General features: G+C 42.1%; 1 protein-coding gene across 7 annotated transcripts in view; it reads right to left on the reverse strand.

Annotated features, from left to right (window-relative positions):
- Window positions 1–17,691, reverse strand: part of baz2ba (bromodomain adjacent to zinc finger domain, 2Ba) — a 130,194-nt gene extending 112,503 nt beyond the window's left edge. For 6 of the 7 annotated variants that reach the window (XM_036569900.1, XM_036569899.1, XM_036569898.1 and 3 more), the window contains exon 1: window positions 17,216–17,414. The gene's annotated coding sequence lies outside the window, so the exon portion shown is untranslated. The other variant, XM_036569894.1, reaches the window with a different exon arrangement.
- Window positions 17,692–19,421: the final 1,730 nt, after the last annotated feature.

A 19,421-nucleotide genomic window follows, 5' to 3' on the forward strand; every position in this document is an offset into this window, starting at 1 on the left:
CATGAGTTAGTGTGGCTGGAGGCCTGCAGGGCTGTCTCTTGTACTGTCGCATTAGCCGCAGCTGAAAGCTGACAGAATGAAATCTGCGCTCTGGTTCCGTGACTAGGGGAAAAAAGTGCATTAGAAGCGACTCCTCTTTTGCTTCCTGTTGATCCCTAGACCTGTAATCTTATTCTTTCATCATTAAGCCATTAGGACGTCTTCCAGTGGCGGCTGGAGGAGGCCCACCGTGTGCAGCCTGCAAGGAGAACGGGCGAGAGCGTGTGACTAAAGAGAAGATTCAGCCATTTCTCATCCCTGTAAACACTTCCTCTAAAATGGCCACCAGACAATTAGCCCCATCTGAGAGCAGCTCGGGCCTCAGACGCCTGCTCTGCGGCTCATCACTCACACGCTAACCGGAGAGCAGCCAGTGACACACACACATACACACACACACACACACACACTCACACACTCACACACTCACACACTCACTCACTCTCTCCCCTCTTGTTCTCTTAAACACCCTCAGCCCCACACATAAGCACAAACTCCGCTCCCTGAATGATGAGCGCAGCGCCACGGCGTGATTCCTCGGTACACGCGTGGGGCAAAGGCAGCCCCACAGACCCACATCCGGCCTTGACAACACAGCGAAAATTAATATTCTGCTCGTTTCCGTGTCTTCACTTTCCCCCTCACCTTTGAAGTTCCATGAAAATGAAGACCAGATGGAAGCGGAGGGGGAGAGGTTCTAGATGAGAGACATTTTTTAAACAAAAAGTACAATCAGTGTCACCGCCACAGCCTCCGCAGGCATATGGAACACGTTTCACATGGACCAAAAGTGAGTCAAATCACAGCAAACAAATAAACTAAATAATGAAGGACCCACTTTGGGTTTACATCTGAGGTAAGAGTTCTGCAACACCAGGCCTCACGAACAGGCAGCGTCATGCTACAGCTGTGAGAGGAAGTTGCCAGCCCTTGTTACCTGTGCAAGAATGCCAGTCTACAAGCTAAGAGAGAAATTCTAAAACCAAAAAACGTCAGCAAAACATCTCTGATTTATGAAGGAACGCGCCAAAACACCTTCTACGCACAGAGGACTGATCACACAGGACTGAGCTACAGAAAGCATTTGGCTGAGGTCATTGCCACCAACAAAGGTCTCACTACATAAAAGTGTTTACATAGACTCTTAAAAGAGACGGTTCTTCAAGGGTTCTTTAGTAAAAGCAATCATTCTATTTAGAACCTTGAGATCTATATGGAACCACTGAGTGCTTAAATGGCTTTGCATGGTGAAATGGTTATTCAGGTTCATGGAGAATGTGCTGTATATGGTTTGATATAAAACCTTTTTTGAAAATGGTTCTACATAGTACCAAAAAGGGTTCTTCTATTGTTACAATGTCAAGCAGCTGAGTCTAAACGGGCCAAATAAGTAACCCAGACAGGGATGCGTATAGCTCTAATAGTTAACTGGTTACGGATTCTGAAGTTTGCTGAGTCTTTGAACCACGTTAGAAAAGCACCATCTCATTAAAATGAGTAAGACCCATATTTTATAAACAAAACCACAAGATCTGACTGTAAATGAACTTGTAACGCTTCGTTCGTTTAATTTTGAGATGTAATCTTATAGTTTTGGTTTACTTTTATTGTTACTTTTATGCTGTGATGTTTGCCAGACGCACTGTGTGCAACATGTAACATCTTGCACTTTTGTTTATATTATTTTTTATTTGTTTATTTATTTCCCTCTTGTCGGAAGAAAACGTATCTTGTATCTCCCAAAATGGTAACTTTACAGGAGAAGAAAAAAACCCTACTTTACTTTTAATGTAAGTCGATGGAACCAGACTTTTTTTTCCCAAATCATTTTGGGTCTTTTATTTTGGTCCATTCATCATGAAATTTACACACAATATAAAGGGTAACAGGTATTTTAAAAAAAACCGTACATCAAAAATGGAGATACAAGGTTTTCTTCCAGTTTTCTTATTTTTTGGCTTGTCTTCTAAGACAATGACTTGTGCCAGTTATTCCTCCAACAAACACTTGTCTTTTTAGGGAAAATTTTACATCCCATTGACAAAAAATAAATGGACAAAATGTTATGTTAGCATTCTTCTTTTAAAATCTTATCGTGATGCAAAAACGACAACATATTTTGCATAGTGAAATTTGTATATCGCTGCAGGTTTAACCTTAGCGTGTCACGGCAATAGAGAAAGCTTGTTTTGCAGCAAACTCCACTCCCCCTACCATCAAACCGTGTGGCTGTGCCAACCTGCCAGGCAGCCTGTTTCAAACCAGCACAGACCATCACAGAATGAAATTCCTCATGGTGTTTTCCCAAATGCCACAACCAGCTTAGATGCTCTTCCGGCTCCTCTTTATTAAGCTTAGTTTTCCTGTGCAGCTAAGTGAACAGACTGTCTTATTAGAACAAGTGCTTACATATCTTAATGTTATTACTAAGGGCAAGATACACACTGCTGACAGCACTAGTGACAGGCCTCGTCAGACAAGAGTAGCCGATCACAAAGTGGCCCAAGTGTGAGCTAGGAGCAGTGGAGCTCCGTGTAATCAAACAGGCCTTGAGATTTCACTGCGTGAAGGTCAACCCCACTGCCTACGCAGCTGTCGTGCCTCACACTCATACACACACACACACACACGGGCGCCTGAGTCGGTCATCCGTCATCGAGGCGCTCCACGCCCCTACGCAACAGCTCACACTATCACCCTGCCATCCATCCAGCCGTCCAGCGAGCCAGTTACCATGGCGAAAAATCCCCCCTTTCTTTTTAAAAACGAATACAGTCTGTGTCTCGAACAAACATTGAGCATTAGAGCTACGGTGCTCCTCAGGGGGGCCCAACATGGAGGCCTAAGCAGCTGTGATAGATAAGTGTTAGTTTTCCAGGCTCGCAGCAGTGTGTGGTTTGTTTTGTTAAGGCACTGAAGTGGTATTTTGAAGAAAAACAGAGTGTTGTAGTATTGATGTGCAGTACAGAGGTGGTACAGTGGTTTTGTACTGAGTAGAAATTGGCAACTCTAATTTGGCACTTATCACAATATCCCTGATATGGTAAAATCCATGGAAGGGGACAACGATACACTGGTACTGACTTTTATTTTTACCCTTAGGCCTCTCACAATTATTACATTATCACCTGAGCAATTTCTTGAGCGAACCAAAATTATTTTCTACGGTTGTTGTCTTTCATGTGAAATTCAGAGCATTTTCATTTATTGGGTTGAGGCAAATTCATGTAAATAAAACAGACAACATTTATTTAGACGTCATCATTTCATGGCTCCTACAAAAGCAACAAAAGTTTGAACTTCTAACTTGGTCCTATAACACTTTTAGAAAGCTGTGGTGAGTATAGTTTGTTTATTTAAGCTTGAGTTGTGTCTGTTGACAGTTAAGCAGTGACAGCTAAGAAGTAAGACAGTGAATCAGCCACTTTAAGTAATTTAAATAGTTATACAATGAACAAAAAAGACAATTACATGGTTTACATGGCAATTAAAATGAATCTTCAGATAAAATTTTATGTTTGTGACAGGATTTCCCGTCCCAAGTACTGAGGTGTTGGTATTTTTAAGGGCAATCCAGAGGCAGTGAGTTGGAATGCGGTATTGAGCTTGAGGGGTGTTAAGGAAGGTGTTAGCATGCTGAAGGGCAGTTCAGAAACAGAGTGCCTTGTTGCTCGCTGGTCATGCACTACTGAGTCAGAATGGCACTGTAGAGAGAACTGAGGTTTTAGCATGTTACAGGGCAGCATAGGGACTATTTTGCTTTGCTGTAACAGTCTTACACTGTACTAAGGTCGAGAGTGATCACAGTGAAAGGGAATGGACAAACAGTGCTGTATTGAACAGCAGCATGGGACAGTTTGTTGGAGGGCAGTGCAGAAAAAGTGCTGTTTTGCATCAGTTTAATAAAAGAGTTGAATGGTTTTGCACAGGGCTGCCCAAAATGGACAAAGTACTAGCATTACGGTTGTTTTGTTACACATTGGGATCATGATACGCCTTGCAATATATATTTAAAAAATAAAAGGTGAATTAATAATGTGACAAGGGGAACTGCACAGAGTTCTTTAAAGTTCTACAAAATTCAGCCTTTCAGCTAATTTTCAATGTCATTCAAATTGTTTTGATGTGAAATGGTTCATCCTAGAGAAACTGTATGTCTTTACAGTGGTGGTGATAGGAACCAGGAGTCTGTAACATATATATGTCATTTTATTTACAATCCAAAATGACCGGGACTCCTCAACATATCTGCTGAGATTTTGCTTGCCCTGCTAATAATGGTAAAAGTGGAAAATCTGACACAATATGTTTAATTCGGGTACTATTTTTGCTGTACAGCACCCTGCATATACCGTTCTGCCATGAATGGAGTTATTTTAAATAAATAATAATATAAATAAATAAATAAAATATTTTAGCTCAACAGCTTATGTCAAAACTAATGTAAGACAGAGTCTTCAGACATCAGCCAACATACCCGTAACCATTTGACGTACCTCCCCATTTCCAAAAAAGTTGGGACGCTGTACAAAATGTAAATAAAAAATAGACTGCAATGATATGCAAATCATGTAAACCATTTATTTATCTGAAAATAGTACAAAGACAGTATACACTATATGGACAGAAGTACTGGGACACACCACTTAATCACTGAATTTAGGTGTTTTATTCAGCCCCATTGCCACAGGTGTATAAAATCAAGCACTTAGCCATGCTGCCTGCCTTTGCAAACATTTGTGAAAGAATGGGTTGTTCTAAAGAGCTCAATGAATTCGTACTGTGGTACTGTCCAGAGTGGTATTAGTGAAAAGTGGAAGCATTTAGGAACCACAGCAATTCAGCCCCAACGTTTCGGACTACGTAAAGTAACAGAGCGGGGTTGCTGAGTGCATAAAAAGTGCATAAAAGTCACCAACGCTCTGCTGACTCAATAACTGACCTCAACCCCATCGAACACCTTTGGAATGAACTAAAACAAAGATTGCGAGCCAGGCCCTCTCGTCCAACATCATTGTCTGACCTCACAAATGGTCTTCTGGATGAACGGGCAAAATTTGCAACAGACACTCTCCAAAATCCTGTAGTAAGCATTCCCAAGAAGAGTGGAAGATGTAACAGCTGCAAAAGGGGTCCAACTCCATATTAATGCCTATGGATTACCAATGGGATGTCAAAAAAACTCCTGTAGGTGTCCCAATACTTTTGTCCACATACAGTTTCAAATGTCGAAACTGAGGACACCAACAGTTCAGCACCTGGACTCTTTTACTACAGAGCCATGCCGCTGTAATTCATGAAAAATGTGGTTTAACATTGTCTTGCTGAAATAAAAACAACCTTCCCTGAAAAAGACGTTGTCTAAATGGCAACATGTGCTGCCAAAACCTGTATATATTGTTCACCATTATGATGCCTTCACAAATGTGCAAGTCATCCATGCCATCTGCACTAATCCACCCCCACACCATCATAGATGCTGGCTTTTAAACTGTGCGCTGATAACAAGCTGGATGGTCTTTAGCCCAGAGGATGCAGTGACCATGATTTCCAAAAAGAATTTCAAATGTTGATTCGTCAGACCACAGGACACTTTTCCACTTCACCTCAGTTCGTCGTAAATAAGCCTGGGCCCAAAGAAGGCGGCGCCATTTCTGCATCCTGTTTATATTTGGTTTCTTCTTTGCATTTTAGAGTCTCAACTTGCATTTGTGGATCCAGTGATAAACTGTTTTTATAGACAGTGGTTTTCAGAAGTGTTTCTAAGCTCATGCAGTGATTTCCTCTACAGAATCATGTCTGTTTTTAATGCAGTGCTGCCTGAGAGCCCAAAGATCACGGCCAGCTAATACTGGTTTTCGGCCTTATCCCTTGCATTCGGAGATTTCTCCAGATTCTCTGAATCTTTTAATGACATTATGTATCGTAGATGATGAAAAGCAGAAGTTCTTTGCTATTTTATGTTGAGAATCATTATTCTTAAATTGTTTGCCTGTACAGTCTTTCTCAGAGTGGTGAGGCCCTCATTATCTTCTGAAAGACTCAGCCTCTCTGAGATGCTCTTTTTCTACTCAATCATGTTACTGACCTGTTGCCAATTAACCACCAGGTGTTTTTACTTTTAGCATTACATAACTTTGCCAGTCTTTTGTTGCCCCCGTCCCACCATTTTTTAAACATGTTGTTGGGATCAAATCCAAAACAGGCATATATTTTTCAAAAAACAAAATTTCTCAGTTTCAACATTTGATGTTTTCTTTGCACTCTTTTGAATTAAATACAGGGTTTAAATGATTTGCACATCACAGCATTCTGTTTTTTGTTATATTTTGTACAGCGACTTTTTTGCAAACAGGGCAGTATTGTCTGGTCACCACTGCTGTGAACAATTCAAATGTTTTCCGATGTTTTTATGAGTATGTTTTTCTAGAGTGGAATATTTCATATCAAACCACTCTGAATGACTTTGTTTACACTTTAACAACTGAATTATGTAGAAATTTGAAATTTTAATTCACCTTTAGAAACAGGCCGTTAGTTTTTAAATTAAATGATTTACTTTTGTTGGATTACATGAATGCCTTGATTTATCCAAACACCCACAGAAACTCATCTGGCAAGAGCAGCATGCTCTCTGTAAAACACTGTGATTGCAGTCTTTTGTGATATACGTATTGCAAATGCCCACATCACAACACGTATTATGATACACTGTGCAATCCTAGTTTTCAGGCATGGTGTAGCGTGGTATAAAAACAGTGCTGTGTTGCTGTAAGGCGGTATTGAACTGGTGGAGGGGTGTCGGGATGTGACGTACGCCTTGAGAGTGAGTGATGGATGGATGCTCTCCTCCCCTGGGCCAGAAGAGATGAGCTCCCCACAGAAAGTGTTGTTTCCTGAAAGATGCTGTTGCTCCTGCTGCACGCTCAAATTAGCTGGCAGTGTTTGGATTACACCAGGGAGCTCGCACGCAGGATTTACGCTAGCCCGCAGGAACACGGGATATTTCCATACACACACACACACACACACACACACACACACACACACACACACAGCAACAAATACACTACAACTACAAACACTCAGCTACAAAGTTATACATCTATTAGAACAGGCTGACTTGCTTCAACATTCATCTTGGCTGGACGGTATAGATAAAATTTAATATCATGATATCTTCCAAATAAATCATGTTATCACAATTTTGGATGATATGTATGTTTAATCAATAATGTTACTGGACCTATGCTCACTAAATGTCTTACACACATGCTTTGTTTTGTTTTTCCCCTCGTTTAAAGGGGCATTCTGGCCTAAAACTAGCATTTATTACATTGTCATGTTATGTAATACTCTGTGACACAGCATCGCATCCCTCTGCCCCATTGATTTGACAGCATTTATGATTTTATACCCCTTTCTGCTTTCCTTTATGTTCTCTCAGTACAATACCCAGCTTACACTACACAAATTACGTCATACAACATTGGGAATCCCCCCTACAGTGATAAAGAATCCAGTGGTGTAGAAGTTAAAAACACAAGCATGGTATTTTGTTTCCGAGCAGTAATGGTATCAGGCTTCCTACTACATTAGCCAGCTAGTGGGGAAAAAATAATAGTAGTAACAATAATTTATACATTCATCCCTTTAAACCCAAAAAATATCCAGACCACTTCAGAAGGCGAGTAGGCATGTTTACAACAGATACAGCAATGGTTACATTTTTTATTTTGGCCAGAGCACCTCTTTAAAAGTTACACCAACAAGAACATCAAGTATTTTTAAAAATTCCTTCAAAACAATTTGAAATACCCAGCAAACGGAATTACAGTTACAGTTTTTGTTATCTACCAATACCACTAAAACTAAAAATCACTACTGTATAGCACAGGCTGTATATCATTCAGCACTAAACTCCAAACTGTGTGTACATAATTCTTTGTTATGGACAGGCTTCACACGTTCACAGGGAGGGGCTCTTTCCAGGCCTCAAGTTAAAGACTCTCTGTGTAACCTGGGGCGATGTAGCCTTACACAGCTCTCATATTACACTCAAGTGTCACAGCTAGATACAGCTTTTGATACAGGGAGAAAGACAGAGACACGCAGAGAGACACATAGAGAAGAGGTTTTTGAACAGCCATATAAAAACAACTACACTACAGCTTCCTTCCACTTCACGCAGTAAAAATGGAATCAGCCATGTAACATAACAGCCACACTCAACGGCTGATCCACACACACACACACACACACACACACACACACACACCAATCAGTCCAACACCCGGCATCCTTTGTGCTTATTTCAGTTCCTCTGTTCACAAACAGATTACCTAACCACACTACTGAATAATTCTGAGGCTCAGACGTCACAAAACGCTGCATGCCCAGCCTTTTGTCTGCATGTTTAACTATTTTGTAACAATTGAAACACACATCACACACACCTAGGATGAAGCTGCACAATATATTGTTTGTTAATAGATAACAAAATGTGGGTTTTTACCATAATGATATGCAATAAAGCTGTTATTTGCACTTAAACAATGTTCTTCTGTTTACTGTGTGCATCCTGACCATCTCAGATGTGCTCTGTGAATTGATGAGTTAAAGAATTATGTGATCTAACACACAGCTCTGAAATAACGCAGGCCAACCTTCGTGCAACTCAGAGCTGTCACAAGGCATAATTCTATTAATTAGCCATTTAATGCAAGTTTGCAAACAATCAGCAACAGGTTTGCAAACAATCAGCAACAAACATGACTGTAACCATTTTTTTTTTATTTCTTGATTATAAGAATACCAAATATTGAGGCCAGCATCGAATCGTGAGCTGAGTATCGTTACACCCATTCTAATCAACTAATCTACCAATTATATTGATGTTTTCAGTTTTAAAATTGGTCAAAACAATAAAAATGAACTGAAGAATAACAATACATAACCTTAAAGAAAACAAAAACATCTCACTGTCCAGAAGATGAACAAAGAAGGCTTTAAAAAGACAAATATATTAAAATACTCTGTGGCAAAACATCCATTTAATCCAACAGCACTGTCTGTTTCTTACTGTACACCAGGAGAATTAAAAATATGCATGATCATCCTACAAACTGCCAGCTAATCACTGCTGATTCTATGATTTAGTGCAGTATTTTTAAAACAGTGTTTAACTGAGTGATTGTGACAGCCCAAATTTCAATGACACTGTGAGGCAGTATAATTGTGGCACTCCATCCATATCGTGCCAGCTCTAACTCACACATTTGGTGCGGCTGGGCGAGCATCTGCTCACATGAGCCCGGGTGGACTGTCTAATCCGGCGTGCGTTTAGACTCTAGGAATAGGCCAGCGCTGCATCTTCACGCTAGCCTGGATTACAGGCCTTAATCCAGCCCTCTCAATCTGGAGATCTTTTTTTAAAAGCGCAGTGCTAAAAGGGGCTCGCGCAGGGCCTCTGCTAATCCAATAGTGCTTTGTTTACTCTTCAGAGGCCTAGTTTAACCCAGACTAGCCTCAATCTTCCCTTACAGTGGCAATGCTGAACAGACTTTGCCTAAAACAGTGTTGCGGAGCAGGCCTAGTCTGTGTAATTCTACAGAACACAATTCTGACTCATATTAGATGGAGTGTTCAGCTTGCTGCGTCATGAGAAACAGATAGCGAGTGTGATCATCAAAGCACACTTAGACAGGGCACCATCTGTGTTTCCATGGGGTGAGATCCACGCACTAAAAGACAAAAGCTTGCTTCTATATGGTGGAGGCTTAAAAGATTCTCTTCATTTTGCTCTCTTCTTGTTTCTCTCTCACTCTTGTTTTCAAGTGAAATTAAAAAATGTAGAAATCCTGGCTGCGCCACAGCTCTCTTTGCCAGCGCAGCTAAAATGAAAAGCCTTTGTGGCAACAGTGACCAGATTTTAAATGCAGCTGGATCAATAAATAAGAGGGGGCTGTACAAGCACAATCTCTGAGTGTCTTTTAGCATCCCTGTATGTGTGCGTGTGTGTGTCTGTGTGGTGGGAGGGGGGGTCAAACACTGCGAGTCCCACAGACAGCTGTCTCAGTGCAGTAAATTCTCATCCAAAAGCTCCAGCAAAATCCCATCTCATTTCTCTTTCTCTCTCTCTCTCTCTATGTTACTCCCAGAGGAGGAGCACCATTCCTGCCATTCCTGCAATCTCTGCTATTTCTGCTTCAGGATGCAAATATAGCGATAAGCAGCAGAACAAATAGGCCAAACTACTGGCATTTCCAGCACGGGCTCCATTATCTCAGCAGGGGCGCTGCAGCGCAGGAGCAGCCAGCCCAACGCACAGGCAATATGACAGGCTCCTGTAGGGCAAACAACACCGGAGAGAGCAACCGGCACGGAAAAACAAGAAGCCTCGTCTCTCCAGAATCATCCTCACCAGCAAACCAGCAAAACACTACTGCAGGCTTCACTTCAGAGTGGAGGAGGGAGAAAAAGAAAAAACAGTCAACCAGTGACAAACCTTTGTTTAGAAGAAAGAAAGCGAGACAGGAAATAGAGAAAAAAGAATGAAAGAAATTAATGAAATAAAGAAAGAACAAATGAAAGAAAGAAGAAAAAGAGAGAGAAAAGACAAACAAATCAACTAGAGACACTTAGTCTAGGAAATGGGAAAGAAAGAAAGAAAGAAAGAAGAAAGAAAGAAAGAAAGAAGAGTGGAACAACAAGAAGAGTGGAAGAAAGAAAGACTGAAAGAAAAAAGAAAGAAAGAAGGAAAAAGGGAAGAGAGAAAAAAAAAATAAAGAAAGAAAGAAAGAATTAACAGTGGAAGAAAGACAGAAGGACAAAAAGAAAGAAAAAAAAGAAAGAAAGGAAATGGGAAAGAAAGAAAGAGTGGAACAACAAACAAGAGTGGAGGAAAGAAAGACTGAAAGAAAAAAGAAAGAAAGAAGGAAAAAAGGGAAGAGAGAAAAAAAGAAAGAAAGAAAGAAAGAAAGAAACAACAGTGGAAGAAAGACAGGACAAAAAGAAAGAAAGAACGAAAGAAAGAAAGAAAGAAAGAAAGAAAGAAAGCAAAACAAATCAACTGGAGACACCTCAAACCTTAGTTTAGGAAATGGGAAAGAAAGAAAGAAAAAAGACAGAAAGACAGAACAGAATGAAAGAAAAAACAGAGTGAAAGAAAGGAAGAAAGAAAGAAACAAAGAAAGAAAGAAAGAAAGAAAAACCAAAATTGACCAGTGACACACCTCCAACCTTCATTTAAGAGATGGGAAGACAGACAGAGAGAAAGACAGACAGACAGAGAGAAAGACAGACAGACAGACAGACAGAGAGAAAGATAGACAGACAGAAAGAAGGCCTTCAGCTAAACTTCTCACTCCCAAAGTATGAGATGAGAATCACTGATTAACAAGAGCACGAAGGATGAAAACTTTAAGAACCTGTTCACCACAAAAAAGCAGAAAAACAACCATCCACCAGTGCAAATGCACACATGGTGCAAACAAAACTTCCTCTGGTTAATGCCTTAAAAAGAGATGTTACTGCAGCGTGTGTGTGTGTGTGTGTGTATGTGTGTGTGTGTGTGTGTGTTGAGGGGGGGAGGCTTGTTTAACTCTCCTACTGTTTTCTTCAGGGAAAAATCAACCTTTTCACCTTGCCTGTGAAAAACAAGAACCCAGACAGCCTACGCAAAAATAACCTTGGGTTTCGTCAGGGATATTCTCACATTGAATGATAAATAGAAGCCCAAGGGACGCTGGGCGAGAAAGCAGCTAATTGCCTGCAACTGAAAGTCGGCCCCTGTGCCTCGCGCGTGTTTATGGGAAAACAGAGGCTGTGTGGTGTGACCTGCTTCTGCAGCCAGCTAAAGGAAGAGTGCGTTCATTTAGGAGCACGAGCGTCACTCTTCTCCCAAAACCTCCAGCGCCTCGTTACCATGGTTCGCCGGGCTGACGGTAACGAAGACCAGGTTTCGCTGAGCAATTATCAAATGCACCTTGACTAGCTGAACTCCTGCTGACACGAATGCAGTGACGACAGTTAGGATAATACATGCGCTAAAAAAGCCACCCGCATGACCTGCGATCTTGTAAACAAACAGCAGAGTGGAAGCACATGCTGTGTCTCAGCTGTATGAAAAGATGCTAATACTGGTTTTTTTGAGTATATAGTATATTCACAAGTGCGAAAGAACATTAAATAGTCCAACATGGATACCAAGTTGGTTGATTTTTAAATATGCTGACGGACACTGTGATGCGAAGCTGAAAGGGAAGAGTGACGCATGGCTAAAGTGATGAAAACAAACAGTTAACAAAAACCAGAAGTGACTGACAAAACATTTTTATGGTTTAAAATTGACGATGAATTCCTTGTAGTTCCAAAATAGCCCAGCTGTATCACAGCTGTATAAAGCAACATCATTTCATAACTTCCCTTTAGGGCAAGCTGGTGCGGCCAGCCATATTTTGCATAGTACGTAGGGCCCAAGTAATATCAGTTGGTCAATGTTGGCCATCAGTGGTTTTATCAGAATCAGTGAAAACAGCGCTCCTTTATTTAGTCAGTGCATCACCTTTATTAAAGACTGTGAGTTCCTGCTGTTTATTTGGGTTTGAGAAGCATGACAGTCGATAATACTGGCTGATATTGGAATGTTTACCCCCTAAAACTGATATCAGTTGCAAATGTTCATACGGGTCAGGCCCTTGTACCAACCAGCCCAATTACACACTATTAAGATTAGTACATATTACAGCATATAACCTATGTTCAGTATACAACTGGGGCACAGCAGCAATTGAAAGCAAATGGTGCAATGACTGACAAACTAAATTATTAGATGAGCGAGATGCTGGGCAATAAAATCACAGCCTATGTGGTCTTACAGAAGGGCAATGACAGGAGCATTCTTCATGGTTTATAAGGTAAAACGCGGGCCTAGCTTATTACTATCATTGTGGCCTGATGCAAGGACAGGTACTCTGCTTTGGAGGCCGGCATCATTGACCTGCCAGCATTGCATCTAGTTATTGGCTGATTCATTTGGCAGTTACTGGACGCTTGTGTGGCACATGACGGCTTGTATAATCACACTGGCTCGTGCGTTTGGGCCTTTTAAAATGACAGGTATTAGAATCGGTCTCCCACAGCTTCTGAAGAACAGTCATTTCTCCTGATGCAGTCATTTCACTTGGGCCAACACCAAGTCTTCATCAATGGCTCAGCCCCCCAAATAAAGGAAAAATAAAGCAAAAGAAAGAGCTTTGCTTTCAGGGAAGTGGTTGCACATGCACTAGTCCCAGACTTACACAAAGAAAGGGAGGAAAAAAACATCACTACTATGCTCTTGCCAGTCTCCTTTGATTTGTTCTTGCTCCGTCAAGCACAACCCTGCTTGGCCTAATTTTTGGTTTCCTTGCGTTAAATCTGTTGCTAGTTCAGTGTGCCAAGGTGTGTCTTGCTTCACTGAAAGCTGACCACATGGCAAAATGGTGTTAGTAAGAACAAGGTTTCACTGGTTGAGTCTACAATTGGTTTTTCAATAAAAGATATCAACAAAAGATTAAGGTCTACGGAAAAGAAAACAGTTATATTTGATTGTACACCAGTCCCATTGCCAAAAAAATATTTTCCCAATGGTGATTTAGTTGCAAATATGACTGTATACTCTAATTAGAGCCTAATCTATTTAAATAGATTCTAAACTACATTCTCAACACCATAGCCTTCAGCAGACTATAATAATATGGTTTAATCCATTAACATGCAGTGTCTACTGAATCCACACAGAGCCATTTATTCATTCTTTGAGCCTATCAAAGAGTGACAGAGCCAGGCAGTTTAACGGCTCTCCAGTTATTCTTCACGTATCAGCGGTAGAGGAAAGCCAAGCGGGGTCAGATCATTTTTAACAGACTCCTCTTATCACCGGCCCCTGTTTTAAACGCTAGCGGATTAGATACACAAGCCGGCGTGCATATGGGATTGCCTGCACTGCCGGAGCTGCCCAAGATTCGTCGGTTTCGGCATCACAAGCCCCACTTCCTACAACCTACATTCGTCCTAATCAGCTTACCAACCACCGCAACTTTGGGTAGACATGCGAACAACTGCTTGGGCACATCTCGCCTATCTCAGGATCCAAATTAAAGCTAATTCCTGGACGTTCAGAGGGCGCGCAGGCGTCTTCTGGTAGGCCTAACCCATCCACATCCTGACAGGAAAACAACATCCTGCTCTGAAAGTGCGAGGCAGACACTCCAAGTCTTGGCTGAGACCTGACAATTTTTTTCCCCCTCTTTTTTTTTCAAGAGCTAGAGACATTTGTGGGTTTGGGTGTGCTTGAGAGAGCACAGTATGAAATCTCTTCAAACCCCAACAGCACAAACAGGTCCTGACAGATTTGTTCTCCCTAATTCGCAGTAAGGGAAACAGCACAAGTATATTAGAGGTCTTCTTCTGTGTGCTCAGCTGCAGCATGCACGCACACACTCACACACTTACTCACACACACACACACACACACACACAAAGAAAAAGCCAACAATAGACACATTTCTAATGGAAGAGGAGAGTGGGTGAGACTGTTCCGTTTCAATTCACTGATACCGCTAATGGCTTCTTAGCGGTTCCATGAAATCAAGCAGCTGTCAAGTCGATGCATCAGGAGCAGGGAGGAAGAGACGGCATTCCCACAAGAGAAAAGCATCAGCGTCAGGATGTTTGCTTCAACATCTGCTCCCCTGCACTCGCGGCTTTTTTTCCCCCCTTGCACAAGCACACATCCAGACAAAGAGATGGGAGACGGAAGCGCTCACTTCCACATCTGACAGAGACGTTCTGTTAAAACCGCTGCCTGCCCTGCGCATAATGGCTGAGGCATCGGGCTCAATGAGGCTGAGGCCTTACCACACTTAGGTTCAAACCTACCACATGACCAGTTCCTCTTAGGGACCTCCAAGTGCTCCAACCTTCCACCAGACTCTGGTGATGACACTGTGGCATTTTTAATGAGTGATGAAAGAATTTTTAAAAAGAAACAAAGAAGACGCCCAAGAGCTGACCACTATCACATGGTCAAAGAAGGCCTTAGTCATTTCTAAAATTTAGACCTAGTCCAGTCAAGTTCTCTGCAACTTGTAAGCCTACAGAGGTCAAAATATAAACATCAAAATCAGAACTAACCCACCACAACAAACTAGCCTAAACCAGCATGGCTGGGCTTCTGATACCTCCTCAACCAGTCAGTCCTTTGATGGTCAAAAAAAACCTGATTTCGCTAACCTTCACTCTCCCTCTGGTCACTCCGATCGACAACAGATGCTTTCATCCATCTAGTTCCAATCAACCTTCATTCACTTCACTTGGGCTGTGACCTTTTGCATAGTACCCTACAATAGGCAAACCACATGTGCACTCTGACTGATACCAGGTCTAAACCTGTGCACCATGAAAATGACTGAAACACCATTTCATCAGTCCTGCACCTTACAGTGGGAGCTTCCTGGAACAAGCTTCTTAAATAAATAATAAACTTAGCTAATGTCTCCTGGTTATTATGCTACTAACATAACTACATGCATATATTTATACTTGTTAAGTCACATAATAAAGTGTAATAATCATATAGCCTGATTCTCCAGCTCAGAACTGCCCAAGGACCTCTTATAATAATTTATAAACACAGTTGTTTTATCAACGCATTACATCCGCTTCGGCATTAAAAAAGGAATTTGTAGCCAAAAATCATCAATAAACTTTTATTTATAGAGGCAACGTGTAAAAACCAGCACGCCTCGAGCTGGTAATCAAAACAAAAAAAAAAATAATTATGTATATAAATTCGTTACAGATCAAGACAAACAAGCCACAAAATTACATCATCGCACAGCCTGGCACGCAATAGTCTAAAAAAAATCAAACGCTGATGTCATCCGGTCCACCTGTAAACACTGAATAAATAACTCGCTTTATCGCCTAAACGCGATATTACATTGTTAACTTCGCATTCGGGCCACTGTGACAAATGATTTCCCAAAAGAAAATCGATTCGGATCGCATTGCCCCCCTCCCGCGTGCCCAGAGAAGCACCGAGCGACAAAGTCGTCGCTTTCTGCGAAAAACGCTACATATTTGCTTAAACTTCGCATGACGTCACCGCCGCCGCGCTTAAGACATTTCTAAAGTTTTGTGGCTGTAAGACCGTGTGAACGCCGGGTTCGGTCCCGCGGACGGCGAGATCCGGCGAGTTCAAATTAACCAAGATGGCGAGAGCCTTGTTGTTTAGAGGGCAGGGGAAAAATGGAGGATATTGTAATATACACAAAGGGATAAATTTCAACAACTCGGCCAGGCGGCAGCTGCTTCTCTTTAAGGAAGCGACGAAGATAAGAGAAAAGAAAAACCCCCACAACTCACGCCAGCGAAGCGCCCTCGCGGCGAGGCGAGCGTTTCTGAGCGAAACAAAGCGTCCAAAGTGGACCGTTTTGCACAAAAAGGCAGCGTAAAGTGCACAAATAGTGGCTTTTTCGTCTTGTTTTCTCGGGGAAGCGCTGTTAGCTTTTGCCATCATCTGAGAGACGGACATTAAATAGACCAAAGGTAGCGTCAGCGTCAGCAGCAGCAGCAGCAGCTCCCCTACCTCCTCCGATCGAGTGACTCTCCCGCATCACGGATTCAACGTTTTCTGCCTTAAAAAAAACCTCCATACAAACCGAAAATAACGGCTTTTAACGGTCACCGGTCCTCGCGAACGTTCCGCGACGTTTCGGGACCGATTTGAAAGTGTTTATGTTTAAAAAACAGCAGTTAAGCCGCACGCGAGAGGGCACAAAGGCATGATTCCTACTATCAAGTCACTTAACGTTAAGCTACAACCTCCTCGCCTCACAACAGCAACCCGCACAGAAAAAAAAGTTCCTTTTCGTCAGTAAATGCCGTGTTTATCGCTATCAGCATCTCAGACACATCATGCAGTGGTTTCGACAAGTTCTCTCTCTTTAATAGACCTGCCTTTAGCGCTCGAGGGACACCGCGTTAAAGAAGAAACTATCGAGTTAACGTTAGCTCCGTCGCTAAAGAAATCAGCCAGCGACATACACAACATTGATTCGCCACTGAAATAACTGATAGCATGTAGCGCTCACCTCGCGATAAAAGGAGAAGAGGAGAAAAAAAAACTTACCCCCTTTTTTCAGTCCGGACACTTATTTCGCCTAATCCCGCCTCGAAGTAGCGCCTGTTTTCTTTTCCTTTCGCGGTTTGCTGTGTTTTGTGAGAGGCCGGTGTAGCAGGAGATGATGAAGAAGGGAATTGGGCAGTAATTGAGTCTCGGTGTGAGTGACTGTGCGTTGTGTGTGTGTGTGTTTGTGTGTGTGTGCGGGTTACTTACGAACGGCAGATTGAAGGAGTCTCCTCTCAAGGTTTATTCTGCTTCACTTCAAGGAATCAAAGTGACGTCAGCTCGCGAGTCCTTCCTCGCCATAAACTTTCATTCTTACTTGTGAGACTAAATGAAGCCATTAGAGCTCAATTGTTGGAGGCGTTCGCTCAGTTTTCACGCTAGAAAGAAAGATAAAAAAACAATCGCTCTGTCTGTTTGACCCGAGACGCTCGGGCTGTTTGGTTACGAGTTGAAACAATGGCTAAACCAAGTTTCTGACGGCTGGTGAAAATGACTCAGTCACTGGCTGCGTTTTTATGTTATTGTTGTTTATCTCAGTTATTTATGACTGCTCGATAAACTGCTACCTTGAAGTGTCCTGCGGAAAAAAAATACTTCTATTTATCTGTGAAGAAACATTGATTAGCTGACAGGACATTTATTTTGTCTACACCCTTTAAAGGGGGGTTCTTTAGTAAAGGCAGAGGTTATACATATAGAACTGTGACCAAGTGAAGAACCATGAAAACTGGAAAACCTGTTGTATATCATCACTGAGAAAAAAAACAAGTATTCCTATTTTATCAATTTGGATTTTTCTACATTATTTGAGCCTGGCAGCTGTCCTTTATATTAAAGTTTCATGAGGAATGGACCAATAGATTTGCTCCAAAATCACTTAGAATATAAAACCTTTTTACATTGACTTACATTAAAAGTTTAGAACGTTTTTGCCCTCTCCTGTAAAGTCGCTGTTGTAGAGATGCATGTTTTACTTTGGACAATAATGACGTTTTTCTTAAACAAAAAAGGGGGTTCTGCTCTTGTCAGAACCGTTTTTGGTTGTGTATAGAATCATTTTTTGCTAAGAGCCTATAAATCTCTAGATTACGTGAATTTTTCAAATGCGAACATTGAGATTAAGCTTTATTAAATTTATGATCAGAATGGATAAAAACGAATAAGACAGATTAAAAGCTGATAAGGCAAGCATCGATGCATAGGGTCAAATTAGATTTCCACAGGTTTCTACAGTCGTCTACTAAAATGCATTACAGGCTACAGATTAAAACAGCTAATCTGACCCCTTCAAATCATCAAAGGGAGCTAAACAAGAGGGTAACGTTTGAATGTAAAAGCAACATTTCCCTAATCCAAGTGGTGGTGGCATCATCAGCGCTGATGTCATGCTATTGCTGTGAATGAAGACTTTTCCCCACCGCCCCACCACCACCTCTCCTAACAACACGCTTTACAGCGAAGACACAATAATTGGAACTGTTACTTTTAGCATGGCGCTCATTGATCTCTCATTTGAATTACACTCGTAGGCTGCGACGGGAGAGGGCCAGGAATGGCCCTTTTGCAGTGGCGGAGGTGGCGGCCGAGCCGGGCACAGGGCGGCCATCTGTGCCTAATTGTGCGCCTTTTCTCCCCCTGCCTCCGCGCCTTACAATCAGCAACAGGCTGAGGAGGGGCCCTCTGACCCAGACTGGGACAGGGAAGGGGGGGCAGGGGCTGGAAGGGGCAAGAGGGGGGCAGATTATTTCATTCAGCAAGAAAACAACAACGGGGGGTGGGGGTGCCACTCCTCAGCAGAAAGCCAGAGAGCGGGGCAAGCGGGAGGAGGAGGAGGAGGGAGGGAGAAGGGCAAACTCTCCAGAGTTTAGCCCCCACGGAGCGCGCAGATGATGCCACCATTCATAGGCCAAGGCTCGCACATGGCGAATTTTTTTTCCTGCAGCGAGACAGACAGCCAGCCCCCTTTCAGGCCACACCGCACAGGGCAACTCCTGCCTTGCCATTTTGTAATTATTACCGGTTTTAGCACATAAACAAGCAAATTCAGGCCTCTTCTAATCAAAATCAAGCCCGAGTTCAACAACCGCATGTTTGACAGGAGTAATAACACAGGCTGAATTATGACTGGTACATGGAAGCCATAAATGACTATAATTTTGGTTACATTCAGAAAACACTGACTCATTTTGCGCACTGTGGCAGTAAT

Source organism: Colossoma macropomum, unplaced genomic scaffold (genome assembly GCF_904425465.1).
Source record: "Colossoma macropomum unplaced genomic scaffold, Colossoma_macropomum, whole genome shotgun sequence".
Classification (NCBI taxonomy): Eukaryota; Metazoa; Chordata; class Actinopteri; order Characiformes; family Serrasalmidae; genus Colossoma; species Colossoma macropomum.